The sequence below is a fragment of the Rhipicephalus microplus genome, chromosome X (genome assembly GCF_043290135.1).
Source record: "Rhipicephalus microplus isolate Deutch F79 chromosome X, USDA_Rmic, whole genome shotgun sequence".
NCBI lineage: Eukaryota > Metazoa > Arthropoda > Arachnida > Ixodida > Ixodidae > Rhipicephalus > Rhipicephalus microplus.
In genome coordinates this window covers 131,537,421-131,552,687 of record NC_134710.1, presented here as the reverse complement: position 1 = coordinate 131,552,687, position 15,267 = coordinate 131,537,421, and positions in this window count along the sequence as shown.

Genomic DNA, 15,267 nt, shown 5'->3' with positions numbered 1-15,267 from the left:
CTCGCGATGTGCCCTTCCTTTTTGGAGTTGTAGCAGATTAGCGGCTTCCGTTTGTTTTCCGATTCAAATGCCTGTGTGGTAGAAACCTCACTCGATTTCTCCGCTTCTGTTTGCCCTTCCCCTACACTGTCCTTCGTAAGAGACGGGTCCTTCTTGAAATTACGGTGCGGATCGGGTCTCCGTTGATCAGGTTTCTTTGAAAAGCCCTCTTTCTTTTCATCCTTTTCAACGCGCACTGCCCTGCTATGCAACTTTCAGCGAGTATAATACTCCTCAGCTAACTCAGCTGCCTTGTTTAACTGTACGTCCCCAAGTCTGTCCTGCAGCCAAAGTTTGACATCCTCCTCGATGCAGCGGTAGAATTGCTCCAATGCAACGCATTCCACCACTTTATCGCGGTCGTCATAAACACCTTCGCCCTTGAGCCATTCAATTAAATCGGCTTTAAGACGAAACGCGAAGTCAACGTGTGACTCATTCCCCTTTTTAGCATACCGGAACCTTTGCCTGAAAGTCTCGGGTGACAACTTATAACGTCTCAAGAGCACTTCCTTAACCTCGTCATAGCTCTCAAACGCTTCCCTCGACAAGCAAGTTATCGCGTCGGACACTTCGCCGGGAAGAAGAGCTAGCAGGTTCCGCGCCCAAAGAGACTGCTCCAAAGCATTTCGCTCACAGACGTGTTCAAACTTGACGAGATACTTCGCCATGTCCTCGCCTACTACGAACGGTGGCAGTTGATCCCGAATTCTAATACCGCTGACCTGAATCGTCGGAGAAGCTGCGCTAGGCGCCTGCGAACACTGTAGGATTGCCAATTCTATTCGTTTCATCTCGAGGCGCTCCTGTCTCTCGGCCTCCTCGCGCTCGCGACGTTCTCGCCTTTCAGCTTCTTCACGTTCGCGAGCTTCTCGCCTTTCAGCCTCTTCACGTTCGCGAGCTTCTCGCCTTTCTTCACGTTCGCGAGCTTCTCGCCTTTCAGCTTCTTCACGTTCGCGAGCTTCTCGCCTTTCAGCTTCTTCACGTTCGCGAGCTTCTCGCTTTTCAGCCTCCTCGCGGCGTGCTTTGATATCCACCCAGGCCTCATCGACTTCCTCAGCCGACACTCCCTCATCCTTCATGATCTCAAGGATCGCTTGCTTTCGTTTCGCACGGCCCAAAGCAATGCCGAGTTCCTCACAAATTTCGATGAGTTCCTTCACTTTAAGGTTCTCCATCGTTCACACTAGCCTCTTGCTGTTTGCCCCTGTTAAGAATCTACTTGCCGTACCCACTATAAGCCTACTAGCAAGACGCGCAAGCAATTTTGCACACTCCCGTGTTTACCCCCTCCGCATTAACTTTGGTTTCAAAGCGCTTCGACTTGGCTTGAAACGATCAAAGCTCCCTTCAATGCTTCACACAGCCCTTCTCTAAACTACTACAACCTGAGCTAGAGTAGTCTGGTGAACTGAGGGGAAAACATCAGGCACTCACCGCTTCGATGTCGCTGACGCCGGTCGATCCCGCAGCTGCCAACCACTGTTGCGAACGACGGACCGATCCCGCCGAAGCCACCACTGTTGCGAAAGACGGCGACGCCAACACGGTCCCGATGGCGCCACTGCTTCCAACTCCGCCGGGAAGGTCACCAGCCGTTTGGTAGCGTATGTTTCTCAGCTCGCGACTGCTTCTGCGCCGAGCTGATAAGACGAGCGGACGAGACGACGGTGAGTTAAACAAGGTTTATGTACAGCATATATACAGAGGCGTTACAATTTCGGCACTGGGGCCGACAGAGACTCGAAGAGCCGAGCTCTCCTCTCTAATACATAGGTCAACTTTTCGCCTAAGACCGCCGACTCACACACATGTCGGCTCTCCGACATGGGGACTCCTCTCTCGTAGGACCGCCGATCGCGACACGCCGCAGGGCTTCTTTTATTTGCACCGGGTCCAACCAAAATGTCCAATCAGAAGCGCCGCTGGTCGTCAGGGCAGATTCCTCCAATGGGGTCGCCGCGCCATGCGTCAGACCACCAGACACGAGTACGCCGGCTCGCTGTCACGTGCGCAGCTGACTCAATGCACGTGGGCCAGAGAAGCACCGCGCGTGTTCACACCGTTGAGTTGTTCGTGTCAGGCGGACTGCGGGCTGGCCTTGACCCAGATTGCCTTTTTCAGAGGCACGGACGTTTGACGAGGACTCGCTGGCATAACACAGGTGGGATGAAGCGAAGCATTTGGACTACTGAGCGTTGATGACAGCACGGGCCGCAAATACGAGAAATGTTCGCCGGGCTGGTAGGCTGGGCCCACCGTGAAAAGGGAAATCCACCACAGTTGTCGCAGAAAGACGCAATAGGCGGTAGCGGCGCACCATCTCGCGTTGTTCACCTGTTAGATCAAGGAAGGAGACAATGATGCGCTCGAGAAAAACTATAGAGCTATTGCGTTTTTTTACGAGTTGGGCGAAAGATGGGGGATATAATAATATTTATTTAAAAAAAGATTAAAAATTAATATGAATTAACATCGAATGATTGACGGCAGGAAACAATTATGGTAAATACTAATATAAAATACCTTTATTCCAACTTCAGTACGCCATACAGGTGGCGACCGGGGGATGTGAAAGACGAAGATGACGTTCGCTCTCGAGACGCCGGCTCACGCGGATGTGCTGGCCACGCTTTGTCGGCTTCCGTTCTTTTGTGCACGAAACGTGATGCAGCGCGTGCGTGTCACTAGCACCATTCCAGGGATGTTCGACGGTGCCGTAGTTGATTGTGTCTCTAGAACCCCGCCTGCCCACTGGTCGTTCTCTTCATACCGTGCTTTTTCAATGTCATGGTCCGGACACCCCTGTGATGCAGGCCCCGTCTTCAGTCTCGCACAAGCCTTGGATGTTCCAGGCAACACCTGTTGAACCGTCGGCCGCGTTCACACCCGACTGTGTTGCCGCAAGGTTCGAACAAGCATCAGGAATTCAGGCGATGACATCAGTAACCTTTGTTGCAAGTTTTCCGCTCCGTCTTCGAGGGCTGCACTCAGGGCAGCCTTGTTATTCGTGCATATTAAAGTCATCGACCGCGTACACGCACCAGCGTGCCTGCACCGAATCCCATAAAAGCAACGACCCTCAAGTGTACGGCGAATTACGGTGGTACCACTAGCCGGTTGGCGCCGTGACGAGCTTCATCGGGCGTGGTGCTTACGCGAAGTGGGGCTCTGCGCGGCTTCTTGATGTGAATGTGGCGCCTGTCACCATGTGGTCTTCGGCCGGTGGTTCGCTGTGGAGCTGTGCCTGGAATATGGTCGTTTGAATTTATCCTTAACGAGCAGGCAAGACAGCTTAAGTAATGATTTTATTTGATGTTTGTGTTTATTTATTGGACTCCAATGGCTCTTTATCATTGATACGATGACGAGGTTTAATAAATTCCGCTGACGAATTCTTGTTCGTATTGTCTTTGTGAAGACAGTGTCAGAAGCTGTCCGCATTTTTTGGTGGTTTGTTCACATGTGTATCGCTGGCGTACTGAGTTGGGGAAGGAGAACAGGGAGGGGGGGGTCGTTTAATTCATTAGACACCCACCCCGCCAAAAATTCTCATTCTTGCATGAGTACGCGTACGCTTGCTCTGCTTCACTCCGCTGATATCTTCTCCCACGCCCCTTTCCCCTCTCGCATGGCGTCCTTTCCATGCCCCTCTTGATCTCGTGTGGCATACGTCATCGCTGACGCACTGCTTGAAACACCGCTTACATCCGGTTGCCGCGACTCCGGCCGTCGACTCCGTCAGTTCCGTTGTAGTTGCGGGCTTGTTGGCGAACTGTGGCTCCCGTAATCGTGAAGGTATGGACACTGCATAGCGCGCACGCCTTCAAAGGACCGCCAACACGATGAACTCGTACGGGGACACGACGTGCCTCCCATGTGCTGCTCGCACGCAGGCAGAGGCGTAGTCAGAATTTTTTTCGGGGGAGGGGGCAATTTCACGGCGAGGCGACGGAGGGGGAGGGGAGACGCAAGCATTTTTTTTCTTTGACGGGACTATCGGCGGTAGTTTGAGCAGATTTAGTGTAAATACATGTATGTCAATGTGGCGAGAGTCTCCCCTCTTCTTGTGCGTATGGTTGTGAAGAGAGTAAGAAAAAAGAAAAGTCGACATCATCATCATCAACAACAAAACAACAACGACGACGACAACAACAACAACAAGAAAAGAAAAAAGAAAAAAGAACAAGAAGAAGCACCGCGGTGGGTCTAGTGGCAAAGGTATATAGCACAGCATTTAACAACCGTTAAATACATAACAGAGCGCTGTGCACCTAAAACTCGCAAAACCATAATTGTTGTACTTTTTGAATTGAGCTGGGATGAATACATTTTGCAGTAGCTTTATTGTACGTGGGTATTCGTTTAAAATGTCAAGTATTAATGTTGGTACTTCTTGTAAGCTGTAGTTTGTTTGTGATGGGATTTGACAATTTTTTATTACGTAGTTGAGTTTCCTTCTGTTGATATCTTTCTTCGAAAAGCGTTTTATTACAAGTTAAGGGGGTAATCATGAGAGCAGCCAGACGTAAACACAGACAGACAGACAGACAGACAGACAGACAGACAGAGAGACAGACAGACAGATATATATATATATATATATATATATATATATATATATATATATATATATATATATATATATATATATATATATATATATTCATATATAGAGATAGATAGATAGATAGATAGATACGACAAAAGTACCTAAGATACGCAAATAATGCTTCAGGTCGTTTGCATCGCAGCCCAGTTTATACTACCGCAGAGGCATCCCTGTGCTTGAAACTCTGGAGAACACCATTTCCACAAAGGCTTGATGTCGGTTAAGGAATCAAGTTAGAATGTGTAAACAAATGTTTAGAAACAGTAAAGTTACAACCTGGTGTCACACAACACAAAACGCTAGTGTAGCATAGGGGCGAGTTTCCATCTAGCGCCGAATCAATCGCAACCAGCCGGCCTCAAAAAAAAAAAAAAGAAAAGAAACGGCAAGCGCTGGTGGCTCGTTGTGTGGTTCGAACGTCAAGGGATTTAGGCAGGCAGGACATCAAGGCTAATACTCTACTTCGCTTCTCGCTTGAGTTCCCTGTCGGAACCATTGTCTGTAAAAGAAGCGTGCGTTGACGGCGCATCCACGTTGGATGCCGTCGCTTTGCAATGCCTCTTTTCCACCCTCCTTCCGACGCCCGTGCCTGACAACTGAGTGAGCAAACCATCGGTTGCCCTTCTAGGTGAAGAACGTCATCATCTGGAAAAAAGTGCATGTGTGTATTAAATCGGATAATCTGCCTCGTGCTTCGGGTGTATGAATTAAGTTTGTCGCTTGTTCAAATGCAAACAATGTTTCTTTTTTTCTCTCTTTTTTGGTTGTCATATATGAACGCCGTGTGGGATAAATAAGCCTTCAGTCGATAGTCAGCGCGCATATTTGCCTTTTTTCAGTCAATGTTTTCTGCCGCGTAGTCTACTTAGATCATGTATCACTAACTGTCCAAGTCGTCCACTTTGATGGGTGCACGGACTCAGCCTACACGCACGCTGTCTTCCCGTCTGGAGAGTAGAAGAAAAAAAAAGGGCTCTATTATTTGCCTCCCGTAGTGGTGGCGCAGCTCAGAGCTTTTAGGAGTGGTGAAGGGGCAAGTAAAATTGATAGGTAGAAAGAGAGATTATAAGCAGAAAGGGTGAGTAGAAGACAAGAGAGTATCTCGTTAGTACAGGCAGGTGGGGTGAAACGAAGCCATTGGACTTTTGAGCGTTGAGGACCACCCGATTTAATGTTATTTATTGTAAAAACGATAAAAAACAATGCGAATTAACATCCAATGATTGAGCTGAGGAAATAGATATTGTATATACTAATATAATTAAAACATGTTTATTCAAACTTCAGTACGCCGTTCAGGTTGCGACTGAGGGATGTGAAAGACGAAGATGACGTTCGCTCTCGAGACGCCGGCACACGCGGATGTGCTGGCCACGCTTTGTCGGCTTCCATTTTTTTGTGCACGAGACGTGATGCAGCGCGTACGTGTCACTAGCACCATTCCAGTGATGTTCGACGGTGCCGTAGTTGATTGTGTCTCTGGAGCCACGCCTGCCCAGTGGTCGTTCTGTTTCTACCGGGCTTTTTCGCTGCTGTGGTGCGGACCCCACTGTGATGCAGGCCCCATCTTCAGTCTCGCACAAGCCTTGGATGTTCCAGGCAACACCTGTTGGGCCGTCGGCCACGTTCACAGCCGACTGTGTTGCCGCAAGGTTCGAACAAGCATCAGGAATTCAGGCGATGACATCAATAACCTTTGTTGCAAGTTTTCCGCTCCGTCTTCGAGGGCTGCGCTCAGGGCAACCTTGTTATTCGTGCACTTAAATGTCATCGAGGGCGGACACACCCCAGCGTGCCTGCACCGAATTTCATAAAAACAACGAGCCTCAAGTCCACGGCAAATTACGGCGGTACCACCACGCGGTTGGCGCCATCACGTGCTTTGCCAGGAGTGGTGCTTATGCTTAGTGGGGTTCTGTGTGGCTTCTTGATGGGAAAGTGGCGCCTATCACCACGTTGTCATCGGCCAGTGGTATGCTGTGGACCTGTACATGGCATATTGTCGTTTGATTTTATCCTCAACCTGCAACCAGGACAGCTTAAGTACTGATTTTATTTGATGTTTGTAACCAATGATTGAATTCAAATGGTGCTTTATCATTGAAACGATGACTGTACTTAATAAATACCGGTGACGAATTCTTGTTCGTGTTGTCATTGAATTCTTGTTGGTATTGTTCGTAATATTACCTACAGTTCTTATATTGAAGCTTGTATTCGTAACAGTGAACCACGACCAAGGCAACCATTGTCACTGCTGTGAAGATAATGTACCAGCTATAAAAATCCCAATTTTTTCAAAGAGAAACTGCATGCAGTAAAAATGAAAGTTTTGAGGTTCTTTTGCATCATTTCTTGACCCCAACTGCACGCGGACGTTCGCGAAAGAGATGTGAGAAAGCGTTATTTATTTGGAGGGAGACCGACCTCTCCATCGCTAATTTGTGTATGTCATACTTGACCTTAACGCACGTTTCGGCGTTCACTTGAACAGCGGTGTGATGCTGAATGAAGGATAGAGTAGCCACTACGCATAAACAAGATCAGATAAGAACCGAAAATGAATAAAACCCACTCCATATACAAAATAATGCGCATAAATTCTATTTGCAGAAATAAGTAATCGTTGAAATGTTAAAAAGGCGCTGCTGCCCCAGCGTGCAGCTCGTGATAGTACGCGAGTACGAAAATCAAATGTTACAGTAGGCACGCTAAAATACCCACGCAACATTTACGTGCCAAAGCGCATTGTCTAGCATATGTTAATCTCGCAGATGTAGGTGAGTGTGATACTAATGGTTTTCTAATTACCTGTAGTCAATATTTCCTCACATGATCTGTGAGAAACTGTTCTGAAAAGCGTAAAATAATGCTTTTTTGTCACTCCCGCATCAGGGCCGGGCCACGGAAATGTCCCGCATAACCGCAGGTTGTATCTTGCTAGAAAAAATTTGACCCGAAATTCTCGGCTAATGATCGTCCCTGCTATTCTGAAGGCCACTTAAAATCAGGCCGGTTTCTCTAGTACACGGCTATGGAGCCGCGTAGAAGCGGTGATAATTTGACTTGATTTCCTGCCTGCAGGCGTGTAGTCTAGCCAGAATTTGACTAAGAGTGTAACTTGCGATTGGCTTATGACATTACCTTGATGAGTAACTCAGGGGCCGAATTACAGCTCATGATTACTGAACTTGGCGCGGAAAGCATAAGAATATGTCTAAAAATGAAACGCACGAAACTAAAGTAATGTGCAACAGTCTCGGTAGAAGAGAGCGCTTTGCGATAGGTGGAGAGACACTGGAACTTGTAATGAAATATGCCTACATAGGACAGGCAGTAACCACGGATCCGAACCATGAGAATGAAATGCCTACCTATAAGAATAAGTATTGGGTGGATCACGTTCGGCAAACATTCTCAAATCAGGAATGGTAATCAGACACTAATACTCAAGAGGAAAGTATATAACAGCATCCATCTTGCCGGCCCTTTCCTACGGAGCAGAAACCTGGAGTCTTTCCAGGAGGGTTCAGCTTAATGTAGGACGACGCAGCGAGCGACGGGAAGAAAAATGGTAAGTGTTAAATACCTTTGGAGACAAGAAGAAATCGAGTGGGTCAACCAACCTACTGGGGTTCAAGATATCATAGTTGAAATCAAGAAGAAGAAACACAAATAGGCCGGGCACTTTGCATGTAGGCAGGATAACCGCTGGCCATTAAGGGTAACTGAACAGATTCCCAGAGAAGGACACCGCTCGACTGAGAGACAAAAAGTTAGTGGAGCTGTTGAGAAAAAGAAATTCGCAGGTACAACATGACAGCAAAAACACAAGACCGGGTTGATTGGCGGATCATTAGAGAAACATTTGCCCTCCAGTGGGTGTAGTCAGGTTGATGATGATGATGATTATGATGAATATTATGATGATGATGATGTCGACTTTATATACTTACTCTCTTCACAACCATACGCACAGGAAGAGGGGGGAGTCTCGCGACTTTGATATACATGCATGCACACATGAATCTGCTCAAAGTGCCACCGAAAGTCGCGTCACAGAAAAAAAAAAACGGATGCTTGCGTCTCCCCTCCCCCTCAGTCGGCTCGGCGTTAACCCCCCCCCCCCCACCCTACCGAAAAAAAAATTCAGACTACGCCTCTGCCTGCGTGCGTGCAGCACGTGCGAGGCACGTCGTGACCCCGTACGCGTTCATCGCGTTGGCGAACCCTTGACGGCGTGCGCGCAAGGCAGTGTCCATACCAACACAATTATGGCAGCGACAGTTCGCCAACAAGCACGTAGCTACAACGAAACTGACGGAGTCGACGGCCGGAGTCGCGGCAACCGGATGTAGATGGTGTTTAAAGCAGCGCGTCAGCGATTACGTATGTCACACGAGATTTTGAGGGGCATGGGAGGGGCGTTCGGCTAAAAGGCAAAGCGGCGTGGGAGAGGATACCAGCGGAGAAAAGCATAGCAAGATTACGCGTTGTAACAAGTCCCGTTAAATAGGGAGGCGATCGCCACGATAATTCCAAGGGCCGAAGTATCGGCCCCCCAAACTGCCCCACAAAAGCGCGGACCATTTAGAAGTGGTCATATTTGGCGCGCCAGCGGACGCCGGCTGTGACCCAAAGAACAAGTCAGAGCCAAGAGTTGATAAACAAAACGAAATTAAATTCTCAAAAATGCAAATCAAACGATGCACAAATATGCGCACTCGGCAATAGTTGAATACGATATGTCACCAAACCACGTACTACACTGCACAATCAGCTACACTTAACAACGGACACAAACAACAATACGCGCTACAATGCAATCATATGCGTCGAACAACCAAGTCACCTAAAGACTAAAGAGTTCGAAAACCTATTCAGTACAAAGTCCTTGAAACAAAGTTTGAATGATACTCTTCCAAGAATCACTCTCTCAAAGTCCAGAGCTTTTGCGGATCCGCTGCCCCCGAAGTTTCTCTTCCAAGAAACTTCGCGTCTTCGATTGGCCGCTCTACAAGCACCGAACTTCTTCGCCGGTAACACTTCGGCTCCCCGCGCGTTGCAATTGCAAGACGCGTCTTCGCTCTCAGGTGGTAGACTGGCACTTCTTCGTCTGGTAGCACCAGCCTTCACCCTTCAGGCGGCAATCATCTTCATTACCTGCTTTGTCACTAAGGACAGAAGCTTTCGCCGACACTGCGGAATGACCCTACGCACACTGGCGCAAAACTTCCATCTCCTCCCTAAGCAACGGGCGCAAACTTTCTTCTTCTCCTGATGTACCTTCTCCGCTGCTCGCTTAAGTACATTTGCACCGCCGCGGTGGTGTAGTGGCTAAGGTACTCGGCTGCTAACCCGCAGGTTGCGGGATCGAATCCTGGCTGCAGCGGCTGCATTTCCGATGAAGGCGGAAATGTTGTAGGCCCGTGTGCCCAGATTTGGGTGCACGTTAAAGAACCCCAGGTAGTCCAAAATTTCTGGAGCCCTCAACCACGGCGTCTCTCATAATCATTGGTGGTTTTGGGTCGTTAAACCCCACATATCAATCAATCGCTTAAATACTTTTGCGCTAGATTCCAGAAAATTCTACTCATTCGTCGGCGCGATGCACAGCCAAAGCTCGGCAAAAGGCGAGACGTTTCGGGAGATGTCTGCGACACGCGACGCAACTCTGTGTCACCACGCCCCTTCGAGAACTTTCCAGGGCTTGCTCGGCGCCCGATGTGAGGAGGTTGGTCGGCGAAACTACGCTTCCAAGGCGGATAGACGGCGCGCACCGGGGAGTCTTTGGATGCTTCTTTTCTTCTTCACCATTGACCTTGAGGTGCTTCTCAGGCGCCAGGCACCGTCACCGCCGCCAGAACTCGGTGGCGCGCCCCCTTTCAGAGCGCTTGTTTGTACCACGCGTACCCATGCGAGGATAAAAATTTTCGCGGGGTGGGTATCTAATCAACCAGACCCCCCCACCCCCCCGTTTCCATTCCCCAACTCGGTACGCCAGCGATACACATGTGAACATACCACCGAAGACAGCGGACAGCTTCTGACACTGTCTTCCCAAAGACAATACGAACAAGAATTCGTCACCGGAATTTATTAAACCCATCATCGTATCAATGATAAAGAGCCATTTGAATCCAATAATTAAACACAAACATCAAATAAAATTATTACTTAAGCTGTCTTGACTGCTGGTTGAGGATAAAATCAAACGACTATATCCCAGACACAGGTCCACAGAATACTATCGGCCGACGACCACATGGTGACAGGCGCCACTTTCACATCAAGAAGCCGCGCAGAGCCCCACTTCGCATAAGCACCACTCCTGGCGAAGCACGTGATGGCGCCAACCGGTTGGATGTACCGCCGTAATTTGCCGTAGACTTGAGGGCCATTGCTCTTATGGGATTCAGTGCAGGCATGCTGGATCGAGTCCATCGTCGATGACACTTATATGCACAAATCACAAGACGGCCATGAGTGCAGCCCTCGAAGATGGAGCGGAAAACTTGCAACAAAGGTTACTGATGTCATCGCCTGAATTTCTGACGGTTGTTCGAACCTTGCGGCAACACACTCGGGCGTGAACGTGACCGACAGTACAACGGGTTCTGCCTGGAACATCGAAGGCTCGAGTTGGACTGAAGACGAGGCCTGCATCACGGTGGGGTCCGCACCACAGCAGCGAAAAAGCCCGGTAGAAACAGAACGACCACTGGGAGGTGGGCCTCCAGAGACACAATCAACTACGGCGCTGTCGAAAATCACTGGAATGGCGCTAGTGACACGTACGCGCTGCATCACGTCTCGTGCACAAAAAAATAGAAGCCGACAAAGCGTGGCCAGCACATCCGCGTCAGCCGGCGTCTCGAGAGCGAACGTCATCTTCGTCTTTCACATCCCTCAGTGGCAATCTGTAAGGCGTAGTGAAGTATGAATAAACTTTATATCATTATTTACCAATTTAATTCCTCTCCTCAATCATTGGATGTTAAGTCGTATTAATTTTTATTCTTTTTTAAAAAAATATTATTGTATCCCCTACGCTCCCCACTAGTAGTAAAAAAACGCAATAGCTCTATAACTTGGCTCGAGCGCATCATTGTCTCTTCTCTGATCTGGCAGGTGAACAATGCGAGATGGTGAACCACTGCCGCCTACTCCTTCTTCCTGCGACAACTGTGGTGTATTTTCTCTTTCCCACATGGTCCAGCCTCCCGGCCCTGCGAACCTTTTTGGTATTTGCGTCCCGTGCGGTCCTCAACGCTCAATAGTCCAATGGCTTCGCTTCATCTCACCTGCCTGTACCAACGAGATACTCTCTAGTCTTCTACTCACCCTTTCTCGTTATCTTCTTTCTCTCTTTCTACCTATCAATTTTACTTGCCCCTTCGCCATCCCTAAAGGCATTGATCTGTGGCACCATTACGCGAGGCAAATAATAGAGCCCTTTTATTTTCTTCTACTCTCTAGACGGGAGGACGTCTTCCACGGAGGCTGAGTCCGTACTCCCATCAAAGTCGACGATTGTGCCAGTTGGCGATACAGGATCTAAGTATATTACGCGGCAGAAAACACGGATGGAAAAGGACAAGTACGCAAGCTGGCTATCGACTGAAGGTTTATTTATCCCACACGGCGTTTATAAAGGACAACCAGAAAAAAAAGAGAAAAAAAAGAAAGTGTACATTTGAACAAGCGACAAATTTCCTACACTGGAAGCACGAGCAGAATATCTGATTTATTACACACATGCACCGTTTGCCAGATAAATACGCTCATCGCCTAAAAGGGTAACGGATCGTTTGCTCAATCAGTAGTCAGGTTCCCGAGTCACTCCGTCTGCTTCAATAATCTTGCGAGTGTGATCACCTTTGTGCCCACGCAATACAACTGTATTTTCAAACAGCGCAGGACAGCCATACCTGCTGACATGCTGAGCCAAGAAGCCTTCATTGCAGCGGTGTCGAAGAAGTCTTCATACTCGCGGTGACCGGTGTCCGTCCGGCTTTCAGGAACGGTGGAGGTTATGCCATTTCCCCTCACGCTGAAAGACGGATGAGCTTTTTGAGCGCTGGGCGCAGATGGGGTCTACACGATTTACACAACGCGAGAATACGAACGTATGAGAAACGGAGGCTGATTAGTCTTGCGCTTCGCTCAATTTAATGGTAAAAAATTATTTAAAAAACACGCATGTATTTTGTTTAATGCCTTTTCACTGTGACTGTAAAAAATAAGACATATATACACCACCAAAGGCCTCAAGCTTTCTCTGAAGACATTTTGAAATTTGCGGAATGCCCTTGAATTTTGTTATGTTAGCACTTACTCTCATTATTTATAATAATATAGAATTTCCGTTTTAATTAATATTTGTTTTCCTCTTCCACAAGAGTGTTTCTCGGGATTTCAAAGCGACATCGTATCCCTCACCCCACCCCCCTTCCCCTTCCTTCGTATAGGCCACAGAACGCGAAGACTCGGTCGTGTGGCGCTTGCGGTGGTATGAAGAATATATTGTAACTAAGGCACGGGCGTCGGCAGGAGAGTAAAAAAGGGTTATTGCAAAGTGGCGGAATTCAACGTGGATGTGCCGTCAACGCACGCTTGTTTTATGGACAACGGCAGACGACAGGGAATGTAAGCGAGACACAAAGTAGAGTAATAGCCATGGTGGCCAGCCTGCCTAAATCTCTTGACGTTCTAACCACGCCATGAGCCTCGAGCCACCGGCATTTGTTGTTTTCTTTTTTTTTGTGTGTGTGGCCAGCTGGCTGCTATTGATTCGGCGCTAGATGGAAACTCGCCTTTATGCTACACGAGCGTTTTGTATTGTGTGACACCAGGTTGTAACTTTACTGTTCCTAAACCCTTGTTTACACATCCTAACTTGATTCCTTAACCGACATCAAGCCTCCGCAGAAACAGTGTGCTCCAGAGTTTCAAGCACAGGGATGACTCTGTGGTAGTATAACCTGGACTGCGATGCAAACGACCTGAAGCATTTCTTTGCGTATCACAGGTACTCTTGTTCTATCTATCTATCTATCTATCTATCTATCTATCTATCTATCTATCTATCTATCTATCTATCTATCTATCTATCTATCTATCTATCTATCTATCTATCTATCTATCTATCTATCTATCTATCTATCTATCTATCTATCTATCTGTATTTTTGTCTATCTATCTATCTATCTATCTGTATTTTTGTCTATCTATCTATCTATCTATCTATCTATCTATCTATCTATCTATCTATCTATCTATCTATCTATCTATCTATCTATCTATCTATCTATCTATCTATCTATCTATCTGCCTGTCTATGTATCCATATTTCTATGTATCCATCTGTCTTCCTGTCTATCTATCTATCGCCCCGTCACAATGGTCTAGTGGTTAAGGTACTCGGCTGCTGACCCGCAGGTCGCGGGATCAAATCACGGCTGTGGCGGCTGCATTTCCGATGGAGGCGGAAATGTTGTAGGCCCGTGTACTCAGATTTGGGTGCACGTTAAAGAACCCCACGTGGTCTAAATTTCTGGAGCCCTCCACTACGGCGTCTCTCATAATCATGTGGTGGTTTTGGGACGTTAAACCCCACAAATCTATCTATCTATCTATCTATCTATCTATCTATCTATCTATCTATCTATCTATCTATCTATCTATCTATCTATCTATCTATCTATCTATCTATCTATCTATCTATCTATCTATCTATCTATCTATCTATCTATCTATCTATCTATCTGTCTTCCTGTGTATCTATCTGTCTGTGTATCTATCTATCTGTCTATCTATCTATTTGTCTGTATTTTTGTCTATCTATCTATCTATCTGTCTGTCTGTCTGTCTGTCTGTCTGTCTGTCTGTCTGTCTGTCTGTCTGTCTACGTCTGGCTGCTGTCATTATTACCCCCTTAACTTGTAATAACTATCTATCTATCTGTCTTCCTATGTATCTATCTGTCTGTGTATCTATCTATCTGTCTATCTATCTATTTGTCTGTATTTTTGTCTATCTATCTGCCTGCCTGCCTGCCTGCCTGCCTGTCTGTCTGTCTGTCTGTCTGTCTGTCTGTCTGTCTGTCTGTCTGTCTGTCTGTCTGTCTGTCTACGTCTGGCTGCTGCCATTATTACCCCCTTAACTTGTAATAAAAGACATTTCGTAGAAAGATATCACATGAAACAAACTCAACTACATAATAAAAAATTGTCAAAACCCACCACAAACAAACTACGGCATACAAAAAACACCAACATTAATACCTGATATTTTAAACGAACACCCACTAACAATAAAGCTACTAGAAATTGTAATCATCCCAGCTCAATTCAAAATGTACAAGAGTTATTGTTTTCTGAGCTTTAAGGTGCACTGCGTTCTGTTATGTATTGAAGTGTTGGGAAAGTCTGTGCCCTATACCTTAGCCACTAGCCCCACCGTGGTGGTCTAGGGGCTAAGGTACTCGGCCTCTCATCCGCAAGTCGCGGGATTAAATCCCGGCTGCAGCGGCTGTATTTTCTATGGAGGCGAAAATGCTCTAGGCTCATGTGGTCATATTTGGGCGCACATTTAAGAGCCCCCATGTTGTCGAA